The 24410-nt window shown below is 45.3% G+C and overlaps 1 long non-coding RNA gene across 1 annotated transcript in view; it reads left to right on the forward strand.

The window, feature by feature from the left end:
- LOC146866910 (uncharacterized) overlaps positions 1-24410 on the forward strand; it is a 73844-nt gene that overhangs the window by 20137 nt on the left and 29297 nt on the right. The window contains exon 2 of the long non-coding RNA XR_014966000.1: positions 5229-5395. This is a non-coding gene — a long non-coding RNA (uncharacterized LOC146866910). The remainder of the gene's footprint in view (positions 1-5228; positions 5396-24410) is intronic.

A 24410-nucleotide genomic window follows, 5' to 3' on the forward strand; every position in this document is an offset into this window, starting at 1 on the left:
TGTTGATGATGAAGTTGGTGGACTCCATAAGGACAGCTAATGTGTGACAATACCTAGGGTCTGGCATATGACATCCATATGTTGTGCTGACTGATGACATTGGGGACACATCAATGTGCCAATAAGTCACACAATGATTAAAAGCATTAGCCACATCTTAACCATGCACTGATGCACAAGGACACCCCTCCACAATGCACACATACTGAGGACTGACACTCCACAGTGCCTAAACTATTTCGCAATAGCAAGGTTCAGCTACATTGCATTTGAAACACAGAGTCAAACCATCCCAGTCATGTTGCCATGTGCACATATGGCAAAGGTAAATTAGCCTATGCACCACTTAAATCATCACCATCTACCCTTTCAGCACCTGTGTGCACTTGCTGTCACTATGGCTGGTAATTCCATCCTGTAATGCAATGCAGCTGATATTGGGCTAATATACCTTTAAATGGTGCTGTCCTCTCTATCATTGTGGAAAAAGGGACCAATGGGACAGGTGTGACCCTTACCAACTCACTACTCCTAAGTCCACATCCGTGCATGTCTGTAGCCATTAACACATCATCACATGAGCACACTATTGAGCTAGCCACACTGCGCACACAAGCACGACAATTGTCCTGGGCTACCCACTTCACACAATGAATAATCCTGTGCAGAGAGGTCTCAGTGCAGACAACATTCATGCAACGTGACTTATAAAAAAATTCAAGACGATTAAATGTGACAAGGCTCATGGGTTGTTGACACATGAGAAACAAAATGTTGTACGAATGCAGAACAGCTGCACTCAACACAGAGGCCACTTAGAAGCCATTGCATTACCCTAGAGACATCACAGAGCTCTGCACTGGCTCAGGGTTGTGATTCATGCAGTCACTCACACCCATAATCACACTGTGCACAATAATCACCCCCAACTTGCTGCTGATTGGCCCTCAAGCATCCATCCAGCTCTGGCTGTGTCACTGCCAAGATGCGGGCCATTAGTGTGTCATGCTCCTGCGCGCCAACCTGCCACTCCAAGGGAGCACCCCCAGCGTCATCTCTGCCACGTTTTACTCAGCTGGCAGATGTCATCCCACCTCTTGTGGCAGTGTGTATGCCGTCGGTTGGAGACACCCAGAGCCCACACCTTGCGTGCAATGGCCCTCCATATCGCCTTACGCTGATGGACCTTAAGCTGCAGGCATGGGAGACAAGAAGAGGAAGTTTCAGTGACACTGTGTTGTGCACCACTGTGTGTCAGTACATGAACATGAAAATACATATCACACCAATACATAAATGGAGAGCAGAGGCCATACAGCATGACACATAGTACACTTGGATCAAATAATCTCATTAAAATGTATACATGTATGATGATGGACACACTACATGGCCATCTCATACACATGCAGAGTGCCAGCACAGCAAACAATGTGAAAACGGCCCTCATCTGTGATGCACTATGTGAGTGAGCATGACATACAATACAGTGGAAATTATGTGTTGTGGCAGATCAGATCAGAATACGCTTTATTCGATTAAAAAAAATATTAAACCATAAAAGCATAATAGATATTAAAAAAGCATACATTACAGCAAGATAATTTGAATAAAATAGGTTAAAAAAGGACTCAGACAATTTAAGAAAAAGGAGGACCATCCATTGTCGTCCGGTGTCTGACCACCCCTTTCAGGTATTTGGCAATATGATCAGTCATGGGTCCATCATTCAAATATTGCAACTTTAGAAAGGCAGGTCGACATTGTCTCAGGCCATACCACTTTAAAATAGGTCAAATCCATTTTGTCCTGGGCATAGAATAAAGTTTACAAAAAAAATAACATGAATTGTCGACTGAGCAGAGATATTATCACACGGACATAAGCATAGAGAGCAAGCCCAATGGTTAGGCTTTTTGAAAGTGACCCTGATGTGAAAAATACCAAGGCGTAAATGGGTCAGTAACAACCCATCATAGGGTCCTATGGTATTTAATAGGCATGGTTGTATTCCTGAGTGAGTCAGGAGTAGTTGGTGTGCTCTCACTGACGGTTTCGCAATATTAATAGCTAGATTGATAGACTCCAAGTGATCTAGACATAATGATTTTAAATTATTTCTGGTGACATTGTTCAATCTGTCAGGGTTAGAAAAATACTCGGGGTGTCTTAAAACCTCAAGGAAATTTTTAACGTAGCTCAACCAGAGAATGCGGTCTGCCGCATCAAAGCAATCGTTGCTCAAGTCCCTGTCCAGGCTAGTAGAGGTACCGGTCCAAGCCTTATGCCACAGCAGGATAGTGTTGTGGCAGACTCACTGTGTCCAACACTACACACCCCTTAATGTCCTTGACCAGTGCATTGCTACATGTGCCATGGTGGTCACATTTAGGGCCATGATCTTATAGTCTCACACTCTTCGCACAAGGTGTAGTCCTGTCTTGTGCAATCCTCAGGCCTAAGATAGCTCATTGTGAAATAGGGTGGTGGACAACACAAATGTTTCACTCAATCCTTTTAGTGATGGGTCCTTGTAACATTGAGCATTGAGGTTAAACGTGGGCCACCAAAGAAATCACATGCATGTACAATATGAGAGGATAAACAGTGCTTACACATGCGAGACTGAACACATAATTGAATCAATAGAAGGATGACATCTCCAACTCACATTTATCTGAAGTGTCATAGGTGAATTACCACCAAGAGTGTTACACTCAGGCATTGTACTCTTGTGCATACTGCACACATCTCCATAGAGTCAATTTGAAAACTGTACACACATTATTCAGTACCCTCTGGCCAAAATACATTTGTAATGTCACAAATGAGCATATGAAGACTTAATGGACTATGACATTACATAGCACAGGCAATGTTTGTTCAGACTTCGAGTGTCTCAAACCAGCAGTGTAACTGTATGGCTGCAAAACCACAGTATGTCACTCCCATCCTAAAATGCAGTCAGGGATCCGTGGAAATAAGGCTACACATCCCATTGACATGAAGTCATCATGCTATGCAGTGTATCACACATTTACATTACCCAGTCTAAGACCAATGTGTGTTTGTTTAGGCTTAAGAAGAGCTGTAAAAGTGTCCATGTTGCCATCCTCCCCACGTACTCAAATGCAATTCTTAATAGGCCATGTATGGAGCATGCTATAGGCATAATATGGATGCATGCACATTGGCTTGCACTCACAGGCACATACTACTGCACAGTAACATCATGTGAGCATTCTGAGCACTCTCAAACTTTTACTCAGACACTAACCAGTACATCTGGGGCACCATATAGCCTCCCATACTGGGCAAGAACCTCGTCCACCAGGACCCACAGCCCCTCTGTGGTGAAGGGACAGGCCCTGATGTTCTCAGTTCTCACCATCACTGGGTCCAGAATACAGGAACAGCAGCAGATGGTGGTGATGAATGGCAGGTAGCAGTGTCTGAATGCAAGTGACATGTGTGGATCTCTCACAGACATTTATAGGCCCCTGGGGTTGTTTCAGTGGTACTCTGCTGCAGCAATTGGTCCGCCTGGTTAGCATTTTTCAATTGTATCCAATAACCGGGACCACGGTCGCGGAGCACGCCTACCGCGGGTTTCAAAACTGCATTGCACTACCGCGATCGCGGTTCCCATTGACTGCAATGGCATTTGCGGTGTCACACCGTGGGGTCCAGGCGATCTCTACCACAATCCTGCATCTTTCAATTGTATCCAATGACCGGGTCCGCGGTAGCGGAGCACGACTACCGCGGGTTTCAAATATGTATTGCACTACCGCGATCGTGGTTCCCATTGGCTGCAACGACATTGGCATATGCGGTGTCACACCGCGGTGTCCAGGCGGTCTCTACCGCAATCCTGCATCTTTCAATTGTATCCAATGACCGGTCCCGCGGTAGCGGAGCACGCCTACCGCGGGTTTCAAAGATGTATTGCACTACTGCGATCGCGGTTCCCATTGGCGGCAATGGCATTGGCATATGCGGTGTCACACCGTGGGGTCCAGGCGGTCTCTACCGCAATCCTGCATCTTTCAATTGTATCCAATGACCGGGCCCGCGGTAGCGGAGCACGCCTACCGCGGGTTTCAAAGGTGTATTGCACTACCATGATCACGGTTCCCATTGGCTGCAATGGCATTGGCATATGTGGTGTCACACCGCGGGGTCCAGGCGGTCTCTACCGCAATCCTGCATCTTTCAATTGTATCCATGACCGGGCCTGCGGTAGCGGAGCACACCTACCGCGGGTTTTAAAGATGTATTGCACTACCGCGATCGTGGTTCCCATTGGCTGCAATGGCATTGGCATATGCGGTGTCACACCGCGGTGCCAGGCGGTCTCTACTGCAATCCTGCATCTTTCAATTGTATACAATGACCGGGCCCGCGGTAGCGGAGCACACCTACCGCGGGTTTCAAAACTGCATTGCACTACCGCGATGGCGGAGCACTTCTACCGCACCTATGAACACATTGTGCTATTGCATTGCCACTTGACAATTCTCTGCACTGATCACTATACATTTACACTATCATGTTGCACCTGGTTTTAAAGTGAAATGAGAGTGTGACATTTATCTCAATGATGCAGACACATATGTCATGTCCGTACACATGAGTACATACATTGGCATATGCTTCCTCACATGTCAAATATGATATTTGTGTGCATGTACACAGATTTGATGTGTAATGGAGTCTCATATTTGTGAACATGTCAATGTGTTAAATGGCTACTCAATGCACACCAATGATGGACTGACCACATAACGTGCCTATATCACTGTGTGAGGTGCTGTATTTGTCTTGATAGTTAAGCAGCTTACACACACTGTGCTCATTGTGTACAAATGTTGTGCTCAGTGAGACTAAAGCAAGGAGGTCTTGCAGGTACAGCAGCTACATAGAAGTCAGAAGTGTTGCTGTTTGCCACACGTGCTGTGTCAGCTACACCCAGGGCTAGTGGCACAAGATGTAGGAGTGTACCATTTAACATTCACATAGTCTGTATCTGATTCTGAAGTAGTTAGTGTGTACATACTGACCACATGTATGACTACATGAGATCAAGTGGTCTGTGCATGTGACTTGTGCATTAAGCTGTTGTTAAAGTCCTGTCAATGTTGGTGCTTTGTTAGTCATTTGTTAAGATGGTTGCCACATCTTATCTGTGTATTGCAATTCCATGTGTCCTCTTTCATTATACGTAGGAGACGACCAAATGTGCATCAGCCTTTCCCAGTGCTGGCAAACATGGAGGATGAGGACATTATAAGGAAGTTCCATCCGAATCCCCTTACCCTTCAAGAGCTATGTGCTCAGTTGGAGCCACATCTGAGGCCTCACAGAACCTATCCAACAGCTTTGATGCCAACAGGTAAGGTGATGGCCGCAATGCATTTCTTTGCCACTGGTTCGTTTCAGTACACGTGGCCATTGCCGGTGAGATGTCTCAAGCTCTGTTCAGCATGGTGCTGCGTGATGTCCTGTCCACAATGATGACATACAAGGACCGCTACATCCACTTCCCAAGGAGACATGAATTGGCAGGTGTGAAGGGTGATTTTTATGACCATGGGTACATACTTAATGTTGTTGGAGCCATTGACTGCACTCACGTTGGCCTAGTTCCACCACAGAGGCACGTGAGCATATCTACTGCAACAGGAAGCATTACCATTCCATTAATGTGCAAGTGGTATGCCAAGCGGATATGATCATCTCCCATGTCTGTGCCAAAGTTTAAGGGTCGGCACATGACTCCTACATACTGAGTAACAGCATCATCTCACATTTTATGGAAAATCTGCATCTGTTGCGTGCCTGGCTTGTTGGTGAGTATGCTGAGTCAAGTAGTGTGCTGTATGTGTGACGTGCTGTTTTCGTCAACTGTTTGTATTACAAGATTGGTCTGTGTATCTCACACCTAGGTGACTCTGCCTATCCCAACCAGCCTTGGTTGCTGAGCCCACCGAGGAATCTCAGGACCCCGGTGGAAGTCCGCTACAATGATGCACATGGGAAGACACGTTGTGTAGTAGAGCGTGCTTTTGGGCTTCTGAAGTCTAGATTTCGGTATCTGGACAAGAGCCGTGGTGCACTACTCTACTCTCCCCAAAAGGTGTGTCAGATCATAGTTGCATGATGCATGCTCCACAACCTGGCCTTGCGGAAAGAGATCCCCTGCTCCGGGAGGATGATGAGCAGCAGATGCCCCCAGCTGCAAATCCACACATGCCCAGTGACGATGATAGTGGAGAAGAGGAAGGTGTTGACCTACGTCAACAGCTCATCTACAACTACTTCCCTTGAGTGTAAGTGACATTGTACAACAGTGACATTGTCTGTTGACTTTGATGGTAGTGGCAAGGCATAGATGATCTTTTTGGCTGCTGGCTGTTGTTGGCTCAATGCTAATGGCTGATGTGTGTGGCACAGTGTATTGTTTTCCACGTACCTCATGTCCATGTTGATGGTGTTGGTCATTGTTATGTGTGATGGCTAATGTACGTTGTTGACTAGTGGTAAGTTTTAGCTGTTATGGCATCACCTGACAAGTAAATGTCATTCTCTTGTGTCTTTCTAGGTTCCTTCACCCTATCAATGCCTCGTCACAATCAGAGCTTGTAGTACATTGGAATCAGAGTTGACATTGTACATACTGTGATAAACATGAAACTGACACAAAGACATAGGTGTGTAAAGAGTGTTTATTTTCTATGAGTTTTTGTGAAAGAGAAGTGATTGTTCATAAAAATGTGCAAAGTGAATTAATGAGTTGTCAGTGATGGTAAATGAGACAAATAGAGTAGTCACCACATTGAGTCCAACAGACTCCTGCCATCAACATGGCCATGTGGGTAAGGATAATTAACAAATTCAATGTCAAGGGCAACACAAGTGCCATCATGGCTGGCTCAGCGAATTTACTTTGGTTGGTGCTTTGCCACGTGATCCTCCTGTGGTGTTTCTCGGACGTCCTCTCCTGTGTTTGGCAGGGGGGGCTTCTGCTGCAGGCTCAGCGGTGTCTGAGGAGTCATTTTGGTGCAGCTCTCTGTGGCCGCAGCTGAAGTTGTGGGAGTATCAGCAGGCGGGCCACTGGAGGGGGGTTGAGCCGTCATTTGAGCCGCATGTCTGTCCCTCAGAACACCAACAAGCTGGCCCATGAGGTCCACAAGTTGGGCCATACGTGTGTCCATGGACCTCAGTAGCAGACGGAGCTCACATACTTATTCCACAACCTGGCCCATCTGTCCCTGGTTCTGTTCATATGCCCCAAGGACTCTTGCGATGGTGGCCAGGGCTTCTGTCTCAGTGTCCTACCTGTGATTATCTCCCAGTTGCCCTCCCACCTGCCCTGCTGACACGGACCTCTGGGGTTGGGACTCGACGCCCCCGCATACTCTGCCTGGCATCCTCGGAGTGCGTGGTGGTGTTGGTAACCACTGAGGCAGGCAGAGTGTTGGACGCAGCAGTGGTGATGGTGGTCATGGCTGCTGCACAGGTCGTTGTAGCAGGAGTCAGCGCTGTTGTGGTTGCTGTGATGGTGGGGACAATGAGGCCCTGAGACGTAGTGCACCCTGGCTGTCCTGAGGGGCCAGGTTGTTGCTCCTCATCCGAGAAACATATGGAGTCTGCATCAGAGAGTTCACGTTCCGGGGGGGGAGACAAGCTCTGCAGGTTGGTGGTGTTTTCTGCTGCAGTCGCTTGTGTATCTCCTGTTGAACAGAGGTTAAATGGTCATTTAAGTGCACTCCACAAGCTTGGTGTTAGACTTTAAGATGTTACATTTTATACACCAAACACTTTACATTGCAATCACTTGGTATGGAAGTAAGATAATGAGCATCATGACATGTTGTTGAGGTACATACATTACATGTCCATGGTGTGACATGTACATTGGGATGTATGACGTTACAACGCATACATTTACATCGCGGTACACTACATCGTGGTTTTAACAACGCAAGTCGTTACAACGACTTGCGCTAGATGGCGCTCTAGGACAAGGAATAGGACTTAGGAGTAGTATAATTTACTATTCCAACTCCAGTCTACGTACAGTAGGGAAGGTGTTGGATAGTAAATTATACTATTCCTTGTCCTAGAGCGCCATCTAACGTAAAAACCGCGATGTAATGGCATCGCGATGTAATCCCCGCGTTGTAAACGATGTTTCCCGTACATTGAAACCATTTGCCACATACAGAGTGTGTGATTACAAGAACATGTCATCATCTACCAACTTGCAGCACTTCAACTTTAGATAATCCGTCTTTTTTGTTTACTCTTCATGGAATCAATTTCAGCTAAGCAAGAACTAGCCATTGGAATGTTATACATACCTTTTTCATATCATGTACTTTACTTTGTTTGTCAGATTGACCATGCATGTTTCGTGTTCATATGGGCCTTCATGCTCTGACACCATGGCACTTACACATTGCATTCTGTGCTGTGCATGATTGGGCCCTGAATTTCTTTCACATGTGACTTGGTGAGTCAAAGTTTTATTTCTGTGACAGTTACATGCACTTTGATGCCTGCACACTGGATGTGGCTTTTTAATCTATGCCAAGTTGCCTGACATGTGAGGGCTGGTGTGGTCAGATGGCTTCATGCATTTTGAGAAGGATGGCAGGGTGCATGCACTGACTACCTACCTGTTCGGTAACACAGTGGAAGGAAATGGCTGCCACATGGATGTGGGTGGGGGGGAGTGTTCGATCCTGCTCAGCTGTGGGACAAGGGTGCCTGGTGGGAGTTGTAGTGCTGGCTTCCAACCCACTAAAACCCCTCCCTGTTTAGATCGCTACCTACCTGTGAAGTGGAGCAGAGGAAGGGAATAGGTTACACATGGCTGTTGGGTAGGGGGTAGTGTTACATCCTGCTCAGGGGTGAGACAAGAGAGCATGAGAAGGCTAACTACCTGTTTGATCGGAATGATGAAATGGCTGCCACATGCTTCTGGGATGTGGGGAGAGCTCCATCTTGCTCAGCTGTGGGACAAGGGTGCCTGGTGGGAGTTGGAGTGCTGTCTGCCTGTACACATGCCCACATGGAAATATTGCTAGCTACCTTTGGGGTGATTCAGAGGAAAGAAATGTCAGATCTGTGAGACATGTGCTGGGAAGAGTGTGTTGTACGTAAGTGCATTTAGGTCTATGAAGTGTAGCTTTCTAGTTGTGCAAGACAGTACATAGCAGTGTAATGGTAGACATTGTTGGTACTTACCAGCCTCCACTACCTGGGGTATTCCTGTGAATCTCTCTGGATGCAGTACGGCAAGCACCTTCTGCTCCCATTCGGTGAATGTTAGTGGTGGAATGGAAGGGCCACCGCCAGTCCTCTGAGCCAGCTCATGATTCATGTTGGCACGCTCTTTCACCCTGCTCTTGAGGTCATGCCACCTGGTCCCTACTAAATTGACTTTGTTGACTATCCTTTCCCACAATTGAGTTTTTCTGGCTAATGGCGTCTGTTGGACCATGCTTCCAAACAAGTGTGGTTCTACTCTGATTATCTCATCTACCATGACTGACAACTCATTGTCTGTGAATTTTGGCATTTTTTTCTGTGCCACGGTGTGTGATGTGCAAAGGGGTGAAAAGTGCAGGTGTGAAGGTGGTGGTGGAGATGTGTGTGGTGTGTGGTGTGTGGGTGGTTGTGATGGTGTGATGTGTGCGGATTTGCCTCTCCTTTGTTCTGTGGTGTAGTGCCCTTCACTTCTGTGCAAAGGATTCTGGGTAGGGAAGGCGTTGGTTTTATACTCAGCTATGTGGATGGGTCACAATGGAGGAATCATGTCAGGTGTGCTATCTGGGTTGACCTGGGATTTGTATTTTTTTATTGCCATGGGGATGTGTCATTGGGGAGTGTCAGATGTTTTTGGAAGCTGTGTCAGGAAAATAGCCACACTTGGTAGCCTTGTTGTGTGGTTGCTTTCGACCGCCACTCCTCTTTCCGCGTGACCGACACGGTCTGAATGCAATGGTCCTTCTGCCGGCTCTACCATCCAACATTTCACGTGATTGCAGCGGTCGGGAACAACTGATCGTTCCGCTGGCTCCGCCATCTTATCATAATTTCGCTTGCGAGCATTCCGCAGGTCGATCGGCGTTTTTGGGTCTTTCCGCAGCAATTCCGTCCGCCGCGGACGGATTTTCGGTTTTTCAGGATGTTCCCAGCGGAGTTTTGTGGAATCCGTCCGCCGCGGTCAGAATTTTCTAGCAGTGCATCCTAATTTGACCGCCGGTTTTGCCGCAGTACATGCGGACGGTTATTTACCGCTACCATGGTGGTCGGAATGCGGTTCCGTCCGCCATCATAATCGACCCCTGAGTGTCAAGACAGGGCGGAGCCTGTTGAGTGGCAGCAGTGGTGAGGTTACAAAAAATGGAGTTTATGCTGTTCCTCTGTTGTAGAGTTGAAAAAGTTAAAGAGAAGGCTGGATCCAACTAAATCCATATGTTGGATTATGGTGCCCTCACACACCCTTGCAGGTGTCATGCTTCATCATATGGGCTGCTCCTCGTTGGGTCGGCGGTGCAATACCCAACGGGCTCCCTAAAAAAGGGGCGCTTTGCCCCACACCTGCACTTCACCACACGGCAGTTGGATAGAAGATCTCCGACAAAGCGCCCCTTTTTAAGGGAGCCCGTTGGGTATTGCACCGCCGACCCGACGTGGAGCAGCCCATATGATGAAGCATGACACATGCAAGGGTGTGTGAGGGCATCATAATCCAACATATGGATTCCCAACCATGGACACATGCTGGACTTAGTTGGATCCAGCCTTCTCTTTAACTTTTTCAACTCTACAACAGAGGAACAGCATAAACTCTATTTTTGTAATCACTGTATCTGGGGCCCTTGTTTTTGCTGGACCTCCCACTCCTTTAGGAGTGGAAATAGCCCCGTCGTCCCTCTTTTTGTATCTAGCAGTGGTGAGCTGCCTAACTGTGCACTAGTTTGTAGTGTGCATGTCTCTTTGGCCGGCCATCTTGCGATGGACAGCCTCACATGCGTACTATAAACCATTCAGTCGGGCTGTCTTAGACAACCGGGTTGAGAGCCTACACAAGCTTCTAGTGTCCTTGGGAGCGGCGAGAGAGGCTGCTCCCTCCAATCCTGGAACTACTCTCATGCAACGCCAGGATTGGTTAAACCCAGCTAGATGTGATGTCAGGAGAAGACGATCGGAGAGAGGAGGACGTGTCTCTGGAAAATGTGGTACCTTTTTTATTTCTTTTGGGTATTTAATTGTATTTTGTACTTTTAAAAAATGTATTAAACCTTTTTCTCATCCCTTTAATCAGCGGACTTTCCAGCCACCACTTACTGCACAACTTCCATTCCACTCCAAGTTGGGGCTATGAGGTCCTATGATCCAAGCCCTCTCCTAGGTCCTGGATCACTTCCCATGTGCAGTGTCACTTCCCATTTTGCTACTAGGCCTCAGTTAGGATAGCAAACCGCCCCATTTTTAGGCCTTGCCAAAGAGAGCGTGCATCTGCAGTCACTTGTGAGAGAAATTGTATACTAGAAGGAGCTTGGAGCCCGTCCAATGCCTACTATTCATTGGCTTCAGTCTCACTCTCATTTTCTCCCTGTTATTTGGCCAGCACATGCCGACTTCACTTCTCTTCTTTCTTGTGGAGCATAGACCAAGTATTGATTGCTTCATCTTGATTAGTATCCTTCCACTGCTCTCACTGTGACTGAGGTACTATTTTTCTTTCTTCTTCCCCGTTTGTTTTGCTTCTTCTTCTTCCTTCTTCCTCATTGCTTCATCTTCTTTTTTCTTCACTGTTGTCTATGTTGCTTCTTCCATTTCACTTCTTCTCTCCCAACCCCTCATTATCCATGTTGCTTCTTCCCTCCCACACCCCTTTGCCTGTGTTAAAATAATTATATAGCACATCATAGATTAAATGATACTTCTTTCCTCATGTTTGAGGCTGACTAGCTCTCAGATTTTGCTCCTTAAAATTCTACTTGCCAACTATACAAAGAAGATTTTTTTTAAAAATAAACTCAGTTGAAACAAACAACCAATGTTGCATTAAAGCCCATAATTAAAAAATAAGGAACCCCCAAAAAATAATTCCCTATCCCTCTGAAATATAGCAACTGTAGGTGCCTGTGCGAGGTGGACCTGTTTGAGCTCGCCAGGGCCGGACTGACCATACCGGGCATCTGGCGTTTCCCGAGGAGGCTGGAAGTGTGGGGTCTGGTTTTACAGTGTGGGGGCCAGTTTTCTTTCCAAGGGCCAGTTTTGCAGTGGTGCTGCATTCTCAGCCCCCAGTAACTAAAGCAGCAGTGCTTTACATTTGCACATACCCGCCCCCACACCCTCAACCAGGGGCTGGTCAGACAGAGTTGCCAGGGCTGCTTTGGCTTCCCAGTCCGGCCCAGGCACTCACACTGATTAGGAGCTGCCCTGTGGAAGAGCAGGGTAATGGGCCGCAAGGTAGGAGTGCGAAGAAACCCATTGGGCGTTCACACTGATGAGGAACTACTTGATGAGAGAGACTAGGAGACCATCTTACTGCGCCCCTTTATAGATGTGAATAGGTGAGGTTGATATCAACAGTTAGGGACTGAATGACTAGCTGCTGCCTGGCAAGTAGAACTCCAATCACAGCGAAGGTGAGCTCTTAATAAAGACAGAATGATTGTGCTCTGTTGGGGATGGACAGACTGCACGGACTTGCTTTGAGTTTGTGCAAAAGGTTGCTTCATTATGGAAGCAGGCTAAAGCTCACATTTCACATCCTTGGCACTTCTGACGTACACTCTAGCAATGTCCCTTGCATCAAATTAATACATTGAATTAATTGAAAATCCCCTCACTCGCTAAACAAATCAACGGACCCCATTTTGCTCTAATGCCCACTTCCCTCTCTCCGCCTTTTCTTACTAACTACTAACTACTGATATCTTATCCAGGCCTATTTGTCAATGGCAGCCCTCATTTCTCCATCTCCTGCACCATTCCTTCATGAATTGAGACCTACATGTCCCACACTGGGCCTACCAGCACCCGATTGCCTTAAGCTCCACCATTCCATTCATGTACCTGAGAACTGCCAGTCTCCTGGCCTATTTGCTCCCCTTATCCTTATTTATAAGTTTTATATAGTGCTAGCTAGACCCGGGGGTATCAGATCGCTTTACATACACAAGGGAAAACAAGTTGAATTACATAGCAGAACATAAGGATGCATAAAGATATAAGCAAACATTATAATTAGGCATACATTGCATAGCAGCACATAAGGATGCATAAAGCTATAAGCAAAACATTATAATTAGGCATAATAGTGAGGAGGAGGAGGTAGGAAGCTCGGGAAGTTGGAACAGTCAGATAACCACCTATCCTTGATGGACAAGTGAGCAGGGAGTCAGCCGGGTTATTGAAATATAGGTTTGTTGACTTGGACAGTAAAGTATTTCTTGAGGAGAAGGAGGTTTCAGGTCCCTTTTGAAGCAGGGGCAGGAGGGGTTGCATCTGAGGGGTATGCAGTCATAATAATGAGTTTTAAATATCGATATACCAAAATATTGATGTTTAAATCTCGATATGACAGAATATCGACCTGCAAGAATATCGTCAACAAGAATATCGACATGCAGGTAAGAAATATCGTTTTACTGAATAACGAAGTTAGTAATATCATTAGTAAAAATATTGTTGTTTATATTATCAACAGTTTTTTAATGTTGTGTATGTTAGTATATGTGTTAAAAAGTATAGCTTATTTTTTAATGTATGTTTGAATTTTTTAGAAATAATTTATTTTATGTTAATGCATTTTTGCGTATTTTAGTTCCGTAGCAGGTTGTGGGTCTCTAGGGGAATAGGGTGGGAAGTAATTTAATTATAATATATTTATTATTCATTTGTTAGAAATTATTATTATTTTTTTAAATAAGATATTGCGTTTTAGTTCCGTGGCGGAATGTGGGTTTATAGGGGAATAGGGTGAGAAGTAATTTAATTGAAATTAATTAACTAATAATTGTATTAATTACTATTTTTGTATTTAATAATTAATATTGTTAATTGTGGTAATTCATTTGTTAATAATCAATTATTCATTGGTTATAAATAATTAATATTTAATTGGTAAATATGTTAATTGTGTAATTGTTTTAGGAGCGGGTTGTGCATTGATAGGGGAGTAGGGTGGGAAGTAATTTAATTATAATTAACTAATAAATATGTGTATTAATTAATATTTATGTAATTAATATTTTGTGTTGTTAATTGTGGTAAAAATATGAATTGGTTATTAATTAGATAATAATTATTAATAATTAATTGGTAAATGTGTTAATTGTGTAATTGTTTTAGGAGCGGGTTGTGGGTTGATAGGGGAGTAGGGTGGGAAGTAACTTCCTTTTAATAACATTTTTAATATTTGTTATATATAATATTTATTTAAAGTTATTTTTTAGTGTTAATTTATTTTTTATTGTTTTTAAATCGCTTGTTAATTGTTATTAGTTAATTAATTAATTGTAAATTAATTATGTTAATTGTGTAATATTTAACAATAATTGTGGTGTCGTTTATAGGGGAATATGGTGGGAGGTAAATTATTTTTGAAAAATGTATTATTTGGTCATTTATATTAATTATTTTGCAGGAGTGGAAATAATAAATTATTCCCTTCCGCTATCCAACACTTTCCCTACTGTTTTATTTGCTGGAGTGGGAATAGTGAATTATTCCCCTACACTATACAACACTTTCCCTACTGTTACAATTGGTGGAGTGGGAATAGTAAATTATTGCTACCCGCTATCCAACACTTTCCCTACTGTTGCACTCGTTGGAGTAGGAATAGTAATTTTTACCCACCAGCTATCCAACACTCTCCCTACTGTTGCACTCACTGGAGTGGGAATAGCAACTTTTACCCCCACCCCCCCCCCCCCACTATCCAACACTTTCCCTACTGGTGCACTCGCTGGAGTGGGAATAGTAATTTTTAACCCCCTCCCCTGCTATCCAACACTTTCCCTACTGTTACACTGCGTGTAGTGGGAATAGTAAATTATTCCCCTCCGCTATCCAACACTTTCCCTACTGTTGCAATTGCTGGAGTGGGAATAGTAAATTATTCCCCTTCGCTATCCAACAATTTCCCTACTATTGCACTCTATGGAGTGGGAATAGTCATTTTATCCCCTACGCTATCCAACATATTATTTACTTTTATAGTTAATGTAGTGTAAAATATTGTTTTACAAATAATTATTAATTTAAATATTTGTATTTATTATAAATATTTTATTTTTTTATGTATATGATAGGTTTATGTATATATATATATATGTATTTATAATTTGTATAATGTTTTTAACATTTTACAATTAAATACAATTATTTATTAATAATATTAAGTGTATATCTATATACTTTTTTTAAATTTGTATGTTTGATTTTTTTTTAATGTAAGATTTATTATTTATCATTTTTAACATTTATAAATAATTCTATGTTTTTATTAATTATATTTAGTTAAGTTTATATAATTTTTAAGACATTTTTAAAAAACAATATTTTATACGATATTTTAAACAACGATATTTTGGTTTCGATATTTTTGTACTTACCTTTGTAAAGATAGGATGTCGATATTCTGTCCATCGATATTCTAGACTCAATAATCTGGAAGGTCGATATTTTGTCTGAGGTCTATAGGGAGTGAGTTCCACATCCTGGGTACGTTACCAGAAAAGGATCGGGACTGAGTGGTTCTCCGTTTCAATTTCGGAGGGATGAAAAGAAGTGAGTTGAAGCTTCACAGAGTTTTGGATCTTCCAGCTTTTACCAGTTTGCTGTTTAGGTAGTTGGGGGAATGTGAGTGAAGGGTTTTGCATGAGATGCAGGCCAATTTGTAGATATATCTACCTTCAATGGGAAGCCAGTTGAGGGAGTGGAGGGTTGGCGTGATGTGTTCAAACCTTTTTACCCCAGTTATGAGTCGATCTGCCATGTTAAGGACAGACCTTAGGGGGCAAGGTGAGCTTTTGGCATCCGTGTTAGGATGGCGTTCCCGTAGTCCAGTTTGGAGAGGACTAGGGATTGTACAATAGACGCGCGCAGAGAGACAGAACTGCTAAGACTTGTTAGCTAACTTTTGCTGATTGAGGCAGTGATTTAGTTCTCCGCTTTAATTGTCTGTTTGTAGACCGTATTTTAAAACCAACACTCCACTTCCTGCATTTTAAAATCGCCGTTTTCTTTACATCGCTATTTTGCACACAAATGTATTTTTAAAATTGTTATTTTGCACTGAATACTTTTAAAACTGTTATTTGCACAAGAGTACTTGCCGTGACCGGTTGCTCCTCCCCGTTCCACCGCGGGTGCAGTCCCGATTGTTGTGGAGGGAGGCTGCTACTTCCGGTGCTCGGGAGCTGACGCTCTAGTCGCTGCACCTTTCACACGCATAAGACGGATGCCCTGGCTAACGCGCAGCGGACGCGCGCAGCGGGCGCGCCTAAGGCAAGCCCGTCCGCGCCCGTCCGCGACCAGACCGCGGCCGGGGCCAGGCATGCTGTTCGTGGCGGCGCATATGAGGAGAGGATCGTGTGGTCACGAGATGAACTGTGGAGGCTTAATACAGATGCTGCGTGTTGCACTCACAGGTTCGACCTAAGATCTGATCTCCTCGCACACATATGCGAGACATGTGGGAAATCGCTGGGTGTGTGGGGTAATGGAGAGGAGAAGGGGCGCTGTAAATCCAGACCGCTCAGTAATAGAAGCCTAAGAGTCGGGCTGTTGAATTGCAGATCCCTCTCAAAGCATGCCAACGATATCTGGCTGCTACTGGATGGTCATGAGTGGGATGCCCTATTCTTAACTGAAACTTGGCTTAGTGAGGACAATGTGACTGCAATAGCGTTGGCAGTACCCCTAGGTTACACAATGTGTCTCGCTAACCGAGTGGGTGGTAAAAGAGGAGGGGGGGTGGCTGCTATATTTAAAGAACAGTTCACATTAACATCCTCTGCCCCTACTCTGATCGCGGGACTGGAGGGATTACATTTTTGCATTCAGGTGGGGCCACAGATCTCCTTAGCGGGGCTAGTTATTTACCGCCCCCCTGGTGGGAATGATTCTAACCTTACAGCTCTGTTGGACGTGATAGTGCAGAGCTCCCTCCTCCATCCTTATTTTCTTGTAGTGGGGGACTTCAATATCCATATGGATAGAACGGAATGTGCCCAAGCAGAGATATTAAGGGCCACTCTGAATGCTGCCAATCTGAGATTAATCAATGAGGGCCCCACACATAGAGCGGGTCACACACTTGATCTCATCCTTTCCAATATTGAAAAGGTGACGATGGAAGTGACTCTGCATTTACTTTGGTCAGAACACTTGCTTATGCCTTTTACAATAAATTTGGCGGTTGACAGACCAGCGCCAAGCAAGCGAGTTTTTATGAGAAGACAATGGAGGAAGCTAGTCCCTACCGTTATGGGCCCAGTGTTGGCTCAGAACAAACCTACTTTAACCCTGAATGCCAACACTGACGCGCAGCGGTTTCATCACTGGATTGGGAACATGGTATCATCCATTGCTCCAGCAAAAAGCGCTATGTCCAAGAGGGACTCCCCTTCTGCTCCTTGGTTCTCTCAGGACCTTAGAACTGAGAAGGCAAAATGTAAACGGTTAGAGAGGCTGTGGAGGGTAAATTATGGGGCCTTGGAAAGAGCTCAATACAAGGTTGCCTCCCATAAATTTCAGAAGGCTATCAGAAAGGCAAAAAAACAGTTTTTGCAGCTTCTATTCAACAGGCAGAACACTCTAGCAAAGAAGTCTTTAAGGTGGTTCAGTCCTTTTTCAAACCTAGATGTATTGAAAGGGAGATACCGCCATCGGTCATTTTCTGTAATAAAATCTCGGACTACTTTGACCAAAAAATTAAACGTGTCTATGACTCATTCGGCCCTGAGGAAAGAACGGTGAAAACAGATCAGACTGTCAAAGAGTTGACAGGTGGTCCGATGGCTTATTTTCAACCAATAACTCTGACCGCGGTCATGAAGGAATTAAGTTGCTGCAAGTCTGGATCGCCGGATGACCCTTGCCCCCCCAAGTTGTGGAGCACAATGGCGGATTTTGTGGCTCCTTCCTTACAGCACATCTGGAATACGTCCATTTCCTCCAGGGTGTTCCCGGAGATATGGAAACATGCTACCCTCCTCCCACTAAAGAAAAAACCCAATGGGGATCCTACGGATCTCAGCAACCTTCGTCCTATCTCTCTGCTGGCTGCCCCGGGCAAAATGCTTGAGAAAGTTATCCAGCGGCAGCTTAGTAAATACATTGAGGACAACAAGATTCTGCATGAGACACAGTCAGGCTTTAGACCTGGCTTTAGCACCGAGACAGCACTGATCGAGGTGGCAGAGTCAATAAGATGGTCGTTGGATTCGGGAGACTCAGCGTTGCTGGTGCTCCTGGATCTTTCGGCAGCTTTTGACACTGTCGACCACGCAAGGCTGATGATGTGATTGGCAGATGTGGGTCTACAGGATCAGGCGCTGGACTGGATACACTCGTATCTGTCCCAGAGAACCCAGAAGGTGGCCCTGGGGACTGTTTCCTCAACACCCAAGCCTTTAAGCTGTGGTGTCCCTCAGGGCTCGGCGCTTAGCCCATTATTATTTAATATCTACCTGGCCCCGCTTTTTACGCTAATTGCTAACTGGGGGGTCAAGGCAGTATCTTATGCCGATGACACCCAGCTTGTGTTTCCATATGCAGAGGTGTCAGAGGCGGCCCTGTCAAGTTTCAAGGGCTGTCTTCATGATGTTGCGTGCTGGATGAATACCAACAAATTAAAACTCAATGCAGACAAAACGGAGGTGCTCTTTTTTGGCAAAGGCGCCCCTCCCCCCCCGAGTTCTGGTGGCCGATGGCAATGGGTCCGGCCCCTTCCCCTAGCCCTTCGGCAAAAAACCTGGGGGTGCGCTGGGACAACAATCTGTCTTTTGTCTCTCATACACAATAGCTGATGGGGGGCTGTTTAGGTAAGCTTAGGAATCTTCGTAAAATCCTGCGACTTCTTCCGGTGAATTGCAGGAAAACTGTAATCCATGCGACAGTAACATCTAGACTGGATTACGCGAATGGTTTGTTCCTGGGTCTGCCTAAATACTTAATTCAACGCTTACAACTGGTCCAGAATGCGGCTGCGAGGCTGTTAATGCATATTCCATTCAAGCATTCTGTCTCTCCGCATCTTCTATCACTTCATTGGCTACCAGTAGCCAACAGGATCAAATTTAAAGCACTTACGTTGGCCTTTAGATCCTTGTTTGGCTCGTATCCAAAATACTTGAGAGATTGGTTGCCAAGATACACACAGTCCCGCTCTCTTCGCTCCAACTGCCGGATCCAGCTAGCAGTTTCTCGAATAAAAAAGGCACGGCTGGGAGGTAGAACGTTCTCGGCCAATGTAGCGATGCTCTGGAATTCCCTCCCCCCTGAGCTTCAGCAGGCCCCTTCGGAACCCCGCTTTAAACAATTATTGAAGACTTGGCTCTTCACCCAACCTCGCTAACGTCTTGAATTCCGGTATATGTTTCTTTGCCTGTGTCTAGCGCCGGGACACCTCCGTGTGAGGTAGCTGTTCGCGCTCTACAAAATTCTGTATTATTATTATTATTATTAATAGTCTTGAAATCATCCTGGGGAAGGAAAGGTTTAATTTTCTTCAGGTGTTTTAGTGAGTAAAGCGCACCTTTTGCAGAGTATTTGATGTGGTCCTTCATCGATAAATTCTTGTCCAGGGTAATGCCTAGTGACTTAACCGAGTCGGATAGGACGAGAGAGCAGTTTAGGGCATCTAGGTTCTTGAGCCAGTCTTGGATAGGAAAGTGGTTACTTTTTGAAGCGAACAGTATTAATTCCGTTTTGTCCAGGTTCAGCTTTAAGTGGTTTGCGTTAAAGCAAGCTAGTGTGACATTGAGGTGTCGGATGTCACTGGGTGATTTGATTTTGTAGTAGAGTTGTGTGTCGTCTGCATATAGGTGATATTTAACTCCTGCTTGCTTCAGAATGATTGCAAGTGGTTCCATGAAGAGATTGAAGAAGGCAGGGGAGAGGATCGAGCCTTGAGGGACTTGTGTGACTCGTGTTGGCATAGAGAGACAGGAGTTGATTTTAATTTGTTGCGAACGGTGCTGAAGGTAGGAAGTGAACCATTTTTTACAATGCCATTGATGCCAGAACGGCCCTTCAGAGTCTCAAGTAAAGCTGGATGATTTATTGTGTCGAAAGCCGCTGATAGGTCAATAAGGATGAGAAGACAAGCTTCACCTTCATCTAACGCTGTGTGGATATCATCTGAAATATTGAGCATGGCTGTTTCGGTGCTACAACCTTTCCTGAATCCCGATTGAAAGATGTCGAGGAGGTTGAAGTCATCAATATGTTTGTTAAGTTGTTGGAGAACGCACTTCTCCAAGGTTTTGGCTAGGAACGGGAGGTTGCAGATAGGTCTGAGGTTGTTGAGATCGTTAGGGTCAGCCCGTGGTTTTTTGAGTATGGGTGTGATTTGTCCTAATTGAAGGGAGCCTGGGACACAACCTGATGTGAGAGAGGAGTTGATGATTTTAGTCCAGAAAGGGGCAATGATGTGGTTGAATTGTTGCCTATTGTGAATGGGAGAGGGTCCATAGTGTAGGAGGTAGGCTTTAAGCTCACAATTATATTGAAGACCTCGTTTTCCGACACAAGTTTGAAGTCCGACCAGTTCGCATCATTTTTCAGTTAGCAGCGGACATGGTTGTCCTTAGTATGATTAAGTTCTGCAAGGTCAAGGGTAAGTATTGGGGGGCAGGTCAAGATTGAAGGTGGATTGGAGGTATGGGTGAAGGATTGCTCAATTTTTGTGACTTTATCTGTGAAGAAGCTGGCAATTTCTTCACATCGATCCTTGGTGGCTTTTATTTTGTGTGGGGATGCGCCTATCGATTGACTTTTAACAATGTTGAAGAGTTCTCTGGGTCTATTCTTGGCCTGGTCTAGTTGGCTGTGGAAGAAAGAGGCCTTTTCTCTAAAAATGTGCTTTTTATATTCCGACCGTGCAGACCTAAGTAGCGCTAGGTGCAATGTCAATGGGTTTTGTCTCCAAGTCCTTTCCGCAAGTCTGAGTTGTCGTCTTTCGTTATTGAGATCCACGTTGAACCATGATTTAGATTTGATAGAGCTCAAATGTTTAAGTTTGAGTGGCGCTACTTGATCTAACACCTCCGTCATTGTTGAATTATAGTGAACTCTGAGGTCATCGGCCGTCATAGTGGTAGGCTGGAGCTGTAAACGGGCATGAATCTTGGATTCAAGTTCGGTAATAGGGACTTCATTGATGTTCCTGATCCAGTGCTTGGGTTTGTCAGGTCGTATTGGTTGGTATCTGACAGGTGAGTCGATATTAAACAATATGAGGTGGTGGTCAGACCAGTCAATGGGAGAGATCGAACTCAGAGAGAGCAGCTCATTTTTGGTGATGATCGCATCCAGAGTTGCTCCTTTGAAGTGTGTTGGTTCATTGCAGAGTTGTTTGAGGTTGATTATTTCAAGCAGGTTGGAGAGGTTCTGGACAGTGGAGTCTTCAGTGTTGTTCCAGTGGATATTGAAGTCACCCAGGAACACGTCTTTAGTGTCTGTTAGGGAGAAACGTGTTATTAGGTCGGTTAGTTCTTCAGCGAAGAGGACACGCTCACCAGGGGGATGGTAGATGGTGTGAAATTTGATGGGCGTGGTGCCTTTGACTGTAGGTTCGACACCAAGGTACTCCAGAGTCAGTTCTTGCACAGATTTCAATGTGGTAATCTGTATACCTTCTTTGTCAACGATTGCTACTTCGCCAACTGTTCTGAACGGTCTGTCATATCTGATGATGTTGTAACCTGGCGGGGTGAGTAGGTCTAGAATGGGGGTGGAGTGGTCGTTGAGCCAGGATTCTGTGAGGAATGCTATGTCTATTTCTTCACTGAGTAAAACTTCAGCAATGTCTGTGGCGTGTTGTACTGCTGATCTACAGTTGAGGAACATGCATGATAGAGGGCAAGAAGTTTCAATGTTGGGGTGTGCTGTATGGATAGAAGTGTATTGCGCAGGGGGTCTGGGTGAGAGGACGGTTCTGGGGATTCTATTTGTGCCAACTATGATTGGGATTGCGACGGGAGCCGTATTCTGGCTCATTGCGAGGTGAGAGTTGTTGATCTCCTCCGCTTCCATTACTGAAATGGGGCGGAGAGCTCGGTTAGGTCGATGAGTTAGCCTCCCCAAAGGAATGGAGGGCCATGGGGTGTCCGGTGGGGCCATGGAAAAGGCTGTGTGGGGGGAAGGTGTGTAACTACCAGGAGAGTATGAGTAAGGTGGCTCAAACAGGTTGGGACGGTCTTGTTGTAGGTGTAGGATGTCGGCAACTAGGGAGTCGATGTTCTGCTCCATTCTGGTCAGTTGTTGGGTAAGTGAGTTAAAAGAGTCTCTTGCCTTCGGAGGGAACAGTATATGACTAGGGTCTGCAGAAGTAGAGAGTACTGGGATTGAATGGTATCATTGGGGTTAGGCGTGAGGATAGATTGAGTGTGAGGAGTCGGGTCATTGATGCTTCCAGCCTTGAGGTAAGGAGGAGGTGTTGTGGGTCTTGGGTCAAAGGGAGGAGAGTGAGCAATGGTTCGGAGGAAGTCAGTGTTCAGGGGACTGGCAGTGAGATTGGAAGTGGAGACAGTTTGGGCATGCATGTGGTCTTGGGTGAGAGGAAGGAGAGTGAGCAGTGGTTTGAGTGAGGTCAGTGTCCAAGGGTTTGTCAGTGACGTTGGACCTGGAGGTGGTTTTGGCAGGTGGAGTAGGGTCAGTATTGGAGTTGAGGATAGTTTGCGAGGGTGTAGTCGGGTCTACTGAGGTCAAGAAGGGAGTGGCTATAGCGAGTTCAGTAGCGGAAAGACTGCAATTTGTGTCCGATCTGCCTGGCTCGAGATCAGCTGTGCTGTTTTCATTAGCTGTGAGTTTGCTAGTCCTGGTGGGATCAGTAGATATCTTGGTAGTGGGTGTTTGTCGGGGAGTGTGATAATGGGGTAGTGAGATTGTGACGGGTGATGGTGAATGGTGGATGTCCATGAGTTGTTGAGTGGGTTGGCAGGGCAGGGAGATTGGCTCGGTTCTGGGTTTTTTGTCAGGGTGGAAGGGGATAGGGGAGATTGGGTTTGATGGCTGTGTTGAGTTAATGAGGAGAATAATGTCGGGAAGTGACGATTAAAAGTGGTGAGGTGCAGGTCAGTAGCCTGTATAAGAATATTTCCTGTTCTGAAGATGGAAATGGTGAGTTCCCCTTTAAAGGTAGAGGAAATGGTTGTGGAGATTTTTTCACCATAGGGAATATTGACTGACTTGGTGATTTGAAAGTGAAGAAGGAAGCTGTTTTTTCACTTGGTCGGCCGAATGGAGTAAAAGACGAAGTCAGTTTTCGTCTTGCCGTTAGACGCGGTGTGGTAGTTGTCTACTATAAAGTGTTTCCGGGTGCTGTTTTAAGGTTCTGTGCTTGAAGTTCTTTTTAGCATTACTGGACAGATTTTCTGGGTAGTTTATGGACCATGTGTTGGGTCCGTAACGCATGAGTGCGAGTTAAGGGGGGTTCAGCGGGTGCAAAGTTAGCGACTGAGAGTTTGGGTTCTATATGAATCGATGGGAGGAGAGGTTAATTGCGCATTTGAGTCCTCGATTTCTCCTTCATCTGGGGTAGTTAAGAGTAATTCTCTTGGATCTCAGTTTCACTGTTCATTGGTATCCCTGAGGGTGAATGCTTTCTTTCTTTAATTGGTCCTATTGAGGTGTGTCCCTGAGGGAGAGTACTTTCTTTCTTTAATTAGTCTTATTGAGGTGCGTCGTTGGCCTTATTACTATTACTATGATGGATTGAGACAAACTGACCAATCTAAGATGGCAGTCATCCATTATTCCTTTTTCTATTTCTGTGGCCAATGAAGTAAGGATCAGGGGACGAGGGTCTGCTCAGGGGACTTTCTGTATTCTTTTATGGTGGGTTTGGAATTTTGTATTGTTGTTTATTTCATTGTTATTTTATTTATTTTTGGTATTGGTGTCCCACTGATGGGGCTTTGAGCAGACTTCAGTCTTTCCATTGCGCGTCCTGTACCCGCGCCATTTTAGGGATAGGCATGAACAGAATGGCGGACGAGCGCCAGTAATTGCTTCCCTGCCTCGCACAAACAGTCCCAGAGTCAGAGCAGGAGTAAGCAGGATCAAGTAAAGCACTGGCGATGGGCGAGCTCCAGGCCCAACATCGCAATTTGAGATGCAATTGTCATTGCGCGTCATGTACCATG

This window comes from Triturus cristatus, chromosome 1_2 (genome assembly GCF_964204655.1).
Source record: "Triturus cristatus chromosome 1_2, aTriCri1.1, whole genome shotgun sequence".
NCBI lineage: Eukaryota > Metazoa > Chordata > Amphibia > Caudata > Salamandridae > Triturus > Triturus cristatus.